Source organism: Plecotus auritus (assembly GCF_963455305.1).
Source record: "Plecotus auritus genome assembly, chromosome: 2".
NCBI lineage: Eukaryota > Metazoa > Chordata > Mammalia > Chiroptera > Vespertilionidae > Plecotus > Plecotus auritus.
Genome location: NC_137771.1, coordinates 111023331 through 111033104, shown reverse-complemented (window position 1 = coordinate 111033104; position 9774 = coordinate 111023331). Strand labels below are relative to the sequence as shown.

The window sequence follows — 9774 nt, the reverse complement described above, 5'->3', positions numbered from 1 at the left end:
TTCAAAGACATGAAAAAGAACCAGTCAGAAATTAAGCTTACATTAACTGAAATAAAGAAAAGTTTACAGGGATTCAACAGTAGAGTAGAGGATTCTGAGAATAAAATTAATGATATGGAATATGAGGAAGCAAAAAAACACCCACTCGGAAGAGCAAAAAGAAAAAATAATCCAAAATATGAAAATATTGTAAGGAGCCTCTGGGACAACTTTAAGTGTACCAATATTTGCATTAGGAGGGTGCCAGAAGGAGAAGAGAGAAAGATATTGAAAACCTATTTGAAGAAATAATGACAGAAAACTTCCTCTACCTGGTGAAAGAAATAGACTTACAAGTCCAGGAAGCACAGAGAGTTACAAACAATAGGAACCCAAAGAGGCCAACACCAATACACATCATAATTAAAATTCCAAGGGATAAAGAGAAAGAGAGAATCTTAAAAGCAACAATAGAAAAGCAGTTAGTTACCTACAAGGGAGTACTCATGAGAGACTGTGAGATTATTTCTCAACAGAAACTTTGCAGGCCAGAAGGGAGTGGCAACAAATATTTAAAGTGATGAATAGCAAGGACCTACAACCAAGATTACTCTATCCAGCAAAGCTATAATTTAGAATTGAAGGTCAGATAAAGACCTTCAGAGACAAGGAAAAGCTAAAGGAGTTCATTGCCACCAAACCAGTATTACATGAAATGTTGACAGGTATTCTTTAAGAAATGGAGGAGGAGGAGGAGGAGGAGGAGGAGGAGGAGGAGGAGGAGGAGGAGGAGGAGGAGGAGAGGGGGGAGGAGGAACAATAACATGGCAATAAATACATAGCTATCAACAATTGAATCTAAAAATCAAAATAAACAAACAAGAAATCTAGTGAACAAAATAAACTGATGAATAAAATAGAACCAGAGGCATGGAAACATGGAACAGACTGATAAATTTGAGGGAAGGGGGGAACGGGAGATGGGAAGATATTAACCAATGATCTTATATGTATAATATGCATTACCTATAGACACATACAATAGGGTGGTAAAGGCCTGGGGCAGGGCAGAAACTGGGTTGAGGGGGGCTTTAGGGGGAAAATACTCTCAACAATAAAGATTTTTTTTAAAAGATCAAGAACAAGACAGGGATGCCTGTTTTCACCACTCGTATTCAGTGGACTACTGGAGGTTCTAGCCACAGTGATCAGACAAGATGAAGAAATAATGGTATCCAAATTAAAAAAGAAGTAAAACTGTCATTACTTGCAGATGACATAATAATGCATATAGAAAGCCCTAAAGTTGCCACCAAAAAACTACTATACCTGATAAATGAATTTAGTTAAGTAGCAGGATACAAAGTAAATATCCAGAAATCAGTTACATTTTTATATATCAACTAGTGACCTGGTGCATGAAATTCGTGCACATTAAAAGAGAATTAATTAGAGGAAATATTTTAATATTGCTATTTGCCCTTTCTCTATGATAGAAGTGTCCGGCCAGGCCCACCCCCATTGGGTGACACTAAGACCCAGCCAGCCCCATCCCCGTCAAGACCCGCCAGGCAGGGGATGCAGTCTCATGTCCTGGCGCCGGGGCAGGGGGCACAGCCTCAGGTCCCCCGTCCCTGGCCCGTGCCACACAGCCTCACCCAGACCCACCGTGCCATGAGACCCCAGACCCATCACACCAGGGAACCCATCAATGCACCTCCTGGTGACCAGTCAATTGGTCATTACAGATGAAAATAAAGTCATGCACTTAAGCATGCACATTCATTTTCAATGCCTGATTTGTCTACATTCTCTAAATTGCAAAATAAATAAGATCTTCAGCCATATAGCATCATAATGCCAAGTTCTTTATATGACACATACCATTCTTTCCACTCAGTATGCTCCATTTGAATGGATTAAATGTATGTGACTCATATGAAAGGCACTGCTGCTTGCTCTTAGTAGAGGAAGCATTAGGTCATTACCTAATGCATAAAGTGGTTTAAATGGCATATACTGACTTGAAGAACAGAAGGAAAAATAACAAAACAAAAAAAAAACAATGTTCAGTGCTGTGGATGGCAGAATCCTCTCCCTTTCCCTTTGTTTTTTTCTGCTTTTCCCATGAACCTATTTGTGCTCTGCTTCAAAATCAAAACAGAAGACAAAATCAGATGCTGTAATCTGCATTTTATAGTGCCATTTGAGTACAACGCAGTGTTTTTCAATCTTTACCCCCCCCCCCTTTTTTTATCAATGCAGCTCAAACTTCCTTCCAACGTTCAGGAGCCAGGTCAACATGGCTGTGTGGACACACCTTTGCTAGGTGCTGTCAGGCTTCAGGGCTGGGGCAGGGAACATGCCAGGTGTTGCTGGAAATGAATCAGCTCTCCTCTCTACATAGGAGGAGTCTTTTCATTATAAAATGCAAAACAGCAGCTGTTTTCCATTACCCCCATGCCCAGCCCTCCTCGCCCGGGGTCATAGGAAGGGGCTGGGAGGATATTTGCTCACGGCTCTTTGATTTCTCTTATTTAACTGAGCCCAGTGACAACTGCTTCTCTGAGCGCAACGCCAGCCAGCTCAGGGCTAGCCGCACCTGGAAGGCAAGCAGCAGAGCTGACCAGGGGCTTTGACCAAGCCCAAGCACACGGGTCACAGCAACCTCGGCAGGCAGACTGCTCCTGAAGACTCTAGGCCCCTCCCAGCTCCGCACCCCAGCTCCCTGCTTGTAGAGGTGTTCTCTCTTTTCCGCCTCCAGCACGGAAAAGGAGGAGCTGAGTGGAGGAGCTGGGGATTAAGAAATAAAAGAAAGAAAGAGACCAGATAGAAAGATAGAAACAAAGCTGGGAGCCAGGTGGGACGCCATCCTCTCTGATGGAGAGGCAGGGACCCCGGAGCCCACGCAGCACATTTATTTTATACCCCCAAATACCAGGAAGTATCACCAAAACTTAGGATCAAAGGACCTTATTTGCATTCTTGAGTAGGCCCTAGTATTCCTGGTGCTTGCCTGGATTTACATATCAAAGCCTGCTCCCTGGCACCTGGACAAAGGTAAAAGGTCAGTACTGATAACGCCCCCCACCTTCTTGGGGAGGGCGTAACCGAGACGCGGCTCTGCCAGTCGCCTCGGGCTCAGCTGACAACAATTTAAAGAAATGCCCATGTGCCTTCCCAGGAAGCCCTCTACACCTGCTCTCTCCCTTTCACCCACAGGCACCACCAGCGTGGTGTGCCCCAAGGCTTGATGTGCAGATGCCAGAGTTGCAGGTTCAAGACAGTCTGCCTCCTCCTGGCACTTTGAGCCATAAGCGCCGGCAGGGACCTTTCCACTCGGTCTTGGTCTTTGGTCACTGCTGAGGTTTTCTGGACTCTCTAGGCCAGGGACAGCCAGGACCTTTGCCTCTGACCAACGCTGTGCCTGCAGCCTGCCTGAGGTACCTCAGCCCCAGGAAAGTGTGGGGACATGGCCAGCCTGGGTAAGGGGCCGTGGCGGGGTGGAGGGTTGGCTAGCCACCCCACCCTCAATTCTGGGGGGAGAGGCTGATCAAGGGTGGGGCCAGGGGAGGGGCTGGGAAGGGCAGCCATCTTGTGATGGTGTTACAGTGTGAGGGTCAATTTGCATATTACCTCTTTATTATATATCAATAATGAACTATGAGAAAGAGAAATAAAGAAAACAATCCCATTTACAATTGCATAAAAAAATACCTAGGAAGCCCAGCCAGCATGGCTCAGTAGTTGAGCATCAACCTATGAACCTGGAGGTCATGGTTCGATTTCTGGTCAGGGCACATATCCAGGTTGTGGGCTTGATCACCAGTGTGGGGTGTGCAGGAGGCAGCCTATCAGTGATTCTCATCATTGATGCCTGCCTCTCTCTCTCTCTCTCTCTCTCTCTCTCCTCCCTTCCTCTCTGAAATCAATAAAAAAGAATCTATATTTTAAAAAATACCTAGGAATATATTTAACCAAGAATGTAAAATACTTGTACTTAGAAAATTATAAGACACCAAGGAAAGAAACTGAAGAAGTTACAAATAAGTGGAAGCATATACTATGTTCAGGGATAGAAAGCAATCTTTAGATTCAACAAAATTCCTATCAAGATACCAATGGCATATTTTACAGAACTAAAACAAATATTCCAAAAATTTATATGGAGCCACAAAGACCCCAAATAGCCTCAGCAATCTTAAGAACAAAATTGGAGGAACCAGCTACCTGATATCAACTATACTACAAGGCTATAGTAATCAAAACAGCATGGTATGGCATAAAAGCAGACATATAGGTTAATGGAACAAAATAAAGAGTCCAGAAATAAACCCACACCTATATGCTCAATTAATAATTGAAAGGCGGTATTTTCTTAGAGGCGATATTTTTCCTGAATCGGAACAAAGAGCTGCTCCCTGCCGGCGGGCCGCCCGGTGGGAGAAAATACAGGGGGGTGACGGCGCGCCCGGGGACAGCGGGCGCTTTGGATGACGGCGAATCCGCTCCAGGTTTCCCTGCGGGAACGTGCCCCTCGCGGCCGCCCGCTTCTCTCGAGAATCGTGGGAAGGGCTCGGCCGCGGGAGGCGCTTCCAGCCGGGGGCTCGCGGGCCGGGCGGTTGCCGAAGGGACTGGGCCGGCGGCCGTGACCGGGCTCGGAGCCGCCCAGCGCTCCCCGCGGGGCCCCGCTGCCCGGACAGCGTCGGGCCCGGCGGGCACCACTTGGGGCGCGCCAGCTGTGGCCAGATGTGTCGGCCCGCGGCCCCGCGGAGAGGCTCCGCGCGCTCCCCCGCCGAGCCCGCCCCCGCGGCCCGCCGCCCTCCTAAAGGAAGCCCGGCCCCCGCGGGGTCCCCGAGCGGTCCCCGGGCGAACGCCGCGCCGCAGGTTTGTCCCCGCGCGCGCACCGTCCCGCGCGGCCCCGGCGCTGGGCCCGGCGCGCGGCTATGGGCGAGACCATGTCCAAGCGGCTCAGGTTGCACCTGGGCGCCGAGGCGAAGATGGAGGAGCGCACGTTCCCCAACCCCTTCCGGACTACAAGGCCGCCGCCTCCGCCGCCGCCGATGACACGGACGATGCTTGTCCCGCGCCCGCCCCCGACGAGCTCGGCCTCGCGTTTCACTACGACGGGAAGATCATTCACACTTTCACAAGGCGGATCCAGACCAAAATCAAAGATCTGCTACAGCAAATGGAAGAAGGGCTGAAGACGGCTGACCCACATGACTGCTCTGCTTATACTGGCTGGACAGGCATAGCCCTGCTGTACCAGCAGTTGTACCGGGTGACGTGTGACCAGACCCACCTGCTGCGGTCCCTGGATTATGTCAAGAGGACTCTTCGGAATCTGAATGGCCGCAGGGTCACGTTCCTCTGCGGAGACGCTGGGCCGCTGGCCGTGGGAGCGGTGGTATACCACAAACTCAGAAGTGATGGAGAGTCCCAGGAGTGCATCGCAAAACTTTTGCAGCTCCAGAGATCCATTGTCTGCCAAGATTCGGACCTTCCCGACGAACTGCTTTATGGCTGGGCAGGGTATCTGTATGCCCTCCTCTACCTGAACATGGAGATCCGGCCAGGCACCGTGTGTGAGTCAGCTGTTAGAGAGGTCGTCACTGCTATTATTGAGTCAGGCAAGGCTCTGTCCAGGGAGGAGAGGAAGGCTGAGTGCTGCCCCCCTGCTGTACCAGTGGCACAGGAAGCAGTATGTGGGGGCCGCCCAAGGCATGGCCGGCATTTACTACATGCTGATGAAGCCAGCAGCAAAAGTGGACCAGGAAACCTTGGCCAAGATGGTGAAGCCTAACATTGATTATGCCCGCCACAAGCGCTTCCGCTCCAGGAATTACCCGTCGTCTCTAAGCAACGAAACAGACCGACTGGTCCACTGATGCCACGGAGCCTCGGGGGTCATCCACATGCTGATGCAAGCATACAAGGTGTTCAGGGAGGAGAAGTACCTGAAGGACGCCATGGAGTGCAACGTGATCTGGCAGCGAGGCCTGCTGCGCAAAGACTACTGGCTCTGCCACAGCAATAGCTACTCCTTCCTGTCCCTGTACCACCTCACCCAGGACAGGAAGTACCTCTACCGCACTTGCAAGTTTGCAGAGTGGTGTCTGGGCTATGGTGCCCACCCACGAGTGCCGCATCCCCGACACCTATTCACTCTTTGAAGGCATGGCTGGTGCGATCCACTTTCTCTCCAACGTCCTGGCACCTGAGACATCCCGGTTTCTAGCGTTTGAACTTAGCTCTTCGCAGATGAATAAAAAGATGTAAAAAGACTCCTAAGAGCCCCATTTGGACCAAAAGCCACAAGAATGCTCGGTGCCTGACGGGGTACCAGCTGCGAATCCTGAGGGGGAAGGTGGAGAGCAGACACGCTAGGCCCTGTGTGCAGTGACCCCGGACCTGGAGCCCGAGTGGCAGTTCCCGTCACGCCTGTCACAGCTCCCCGCGGCCACGCCCGTTCTCACACCCAGTTCTCGCAGCTTTTGCATGTCTCTTGGTGTTTGTTGTTGGTAGGTATCAGCTGTGCTAAGCAGAAAGCCCTCTGTGCCCTCGAGCGGAGCTGGCCCGCAGGACACACAGCAGACCCTTCTCTGTAAATCACTTCATGGCGGGAGCATCTGGCAGAGGCCCGGTGACACCCAGTGCTTGCACCTGCGCCGCATTGCTGCACCTCGAGCGGCAGGAGGGAAGGGCTCCAAGACCCAGAAGCTGAGCCAATGAGTTTGGCTGGAGTGGTTGAGGCTCAGCCTTCCCACTACGGTTTAGTACTCACCTCGGTGTTGTTTGTTGTCGTTGTTTTTTAATTTCCTTTACATCCTGACCCGAGGATCTGTTTTACTGGTTTTAGAGAGGAAAGGAGAGAGAGTGCCTCCCACACGTGCTCTGATGGGGACTCAAACCCACAGCCTTTGGGTGTACAGGGATGACGCTCCAACCACTGTGCCACCGGCCGGGACTCGCCCTGGTGGTTTGAGAATCCGGCGCCTCTCGCTCTCTGGCCCGTCTCAGCAGAGTGGCCTCGGGTCTTGGGCGGCTCCAGATGAACCTCCAGTGACAGCTGTGCGTCAGGACCCCGGGCGTCTGCCGTCCTAGGCTCCCCTGTCCATCCCCGTTAAGTGTGTGGCTTTAAGTTCAGTGAGTAAAGTTCCAGAAGGCGACCGGCAGGCAGGTCTCTGTCCCGTGTCCCTGCGATTAAACTATGTCAAACTTGGTCCGTTATCAAGGCATCCGCTCGGGGGGAAAAAAATAAATAATTGAAAGGCAAAAACATACAATGTGGTAAAGACAGTATTTAATATAAGGTGTTGGGAAGATCAGATAGCTACCGGCAAAAAAAAAAAAAAAAAAAAAAAATGAAACTAGACCACCATATACAAAATGAAATTCAAAATGGATAAACGGCTTACATGTAAAACTCAAAATCATAAAAATCTTATAAGAAAATATAGGTAGCAAAATCTCAGACATCTCTCTTAGCAATATTTTTTCTGATATAGCTCCTCAGGCAAGGAAAACAAAGGAAAAAAATAAATGGGACTGTGTCAAACTAAAAAGTTTTTGCACAGCAAGGGAAACCATCAACAAAATGAAAAGACAACCTACTGAATAGGAGAACATATTCACCAATGATACATCTGATAAGAGGTTAATATCCAAAATTTATAAAGAACTTACAAAACTCAACACCAAAAATCAAACAATCCAATTGAAAATGGGCAAAAGACCTGAATATACATTTATCCAAAGAGGACATACAGATGGCCAATAGACATGAAAAGATGCTCAATGTCATTAATCATCAGAGAGATGCAAATTAAAACCACAATGAGATATCACCTCACACCTGTCAGAATGGCTATCATCAAAAAATCAACAGAGTGTTGTCAAGGATGTAGAGAAAAGGGAACCTTGGACACCATTTGAAATTCAGACTGGTGCAGCCACTATTAAAAACAGTATGAAGTTTCCTCAAAAAATTAAAAATGGAACTGCCTTATGACCCAACGATTCCACTTCTGGCAATACTAGTATATTCAAAGAAACCAGAAACACCAGAAACAGGAACATATGCACCCCTATGTTCACTGTAGCCAAGATTTGGAAGCAGCCAAGTGCCCATCAGCTGTATAAAAGAAGGAGTTCTTACCCTTTGTGACAGCATAGATAGACCTGGAGGGAATTATGCTAAGTAAAATAAGCCAGTCAGAGAAAGAAAAGTAACATATGATTTCACTTATATTGTGGAATCTTATGAACAAAATAAACTAACAACCAAAATAGAAAGACTTACAGAGAACAGATTGACAGTTGTCAGAGGGGAGAGAGTTGTGAGGCTGGGTGAAATAAGTGAATGGATTAAGCGGGGGGGGGGGGGGGGGGACCTCAGACAATAATCTGATGATTACCAAAAAGAAGGGGATGGGGAGAAGTAGAAGATGGTATGCGGGGGATAAATGTTGATGGAAGGGGACTTGGGGTGGTGAACACACAACACAATATACAGATGAGGTATAGAATTGTACTCCTGAAACCTATGTAATTGTATTTACCAATGTCATTCCAATAAATTCAATAATGAAATAAAACTATGTGCATATGTGAAAACAATTTTAAATGTATCTCTAAAGGTACTCAAACCACCTGGCTGAAAGCATAATGCCTCAAACATCCAGGATGCATTTCTCAGAAAGCATTTGGCGGGGGTGGGGGGAAGGGGGAGAGGATTTCCTATTTTGTTAATATCCCTTAAGTGGAAACCATGTGACCTCTTATGTTCAAAGGAAAAAGAAATAGGCTTCCTCACTTACTAGCTGTTTGACCTTAGGAAAATTACTACTAACTGTGGTAATTAGAAAAATTACCCATCTAAATCTATATTTCCTTTCTATAAAATAGAGGCAATAATAATACTGATTCTATAGGATTGTTATGAGAATGAAATAGAATTATGCCCATAAAATGCTTTGCACAGTGACTGGCACATAATGAATGTCCTACAAAGGGTAAATGATGGCATGATTATTACCATCACCATCATGAGAATCGCTACTCCGGGCATTTTAAAATGAATTAAGATGGCCCTGACTGGTTTGGCTCAGTGGATAGAGCATCGGCCTGCAGACTCAGGGGTCCCAGGTTCGATTCCGGTCGAGGGCATGTACCTTGGTTGCAGGCACATCCCTAGTAGGAGGTGTGCAAGAGGCAGCTGATCAATGTTTCTCTCTCATCGATGTTTCTAGCTCTCTCTCCCTTCCTCTCTGTAAAAAGTCAATAAAATATATTTTAAAAAAATAAATAAATAAAATGAATTAAGATGGTGATAGAAAGTTACAAAGAGCACAATACGTTGAGAAGTCATTCGGGAAATGCAGAAATATAAATGGAAGAACATGTACAGCAAAGAGTGAATCTAAGTAAAGTGCACTCAGAACTCATGTCTGGTTAAATAACAGGCCCAAAAACCATAAATCTGAATGCCATTATTTCAGAAAGAAAAAGAACATAATATACCTTTTTTCATCTAAAGATACTGAGCATCAAGTATTTTAATTCCTCCCAGGAACCAGTACTAGAGAGAATAGAGCTTATCAGAGTAACTGGGACATATGAAAATGGAAATGTAATCTTTAGACCTTCCAATTGTTTCCTGAAGTTTTTTCCTAAACTATCACCTTGGCAGTGAGCTCCACATGGCAAAAACCAGTACACAGCCTCAGCCTGTGCTGCAGTAATATATCTCTCTACTGGGCCCTTTAAAAAATTGTATCATTTCTGTTTAAC

The 9774-nt window shown here is 47.2% G+C and overlaps 1 pseudogene across 1 annotated transcript; it reads left to right on the top strand.

Moving 5' to 3' along the window:
- The first annotated feature begins 4925 nt into the window (after positions 1-4925).
- LOC308242914 (lanC-like protein 2) lies at positions 4926-7213 on the top strand (annotated as a pseudogene). Its single transcript has one exon. The product of its transcript is annotated as a lanC-like protein 2 (transcript).
- The last annotated feature ends 2561 nt before the right edge of the window (positions 7214-9774 follow it).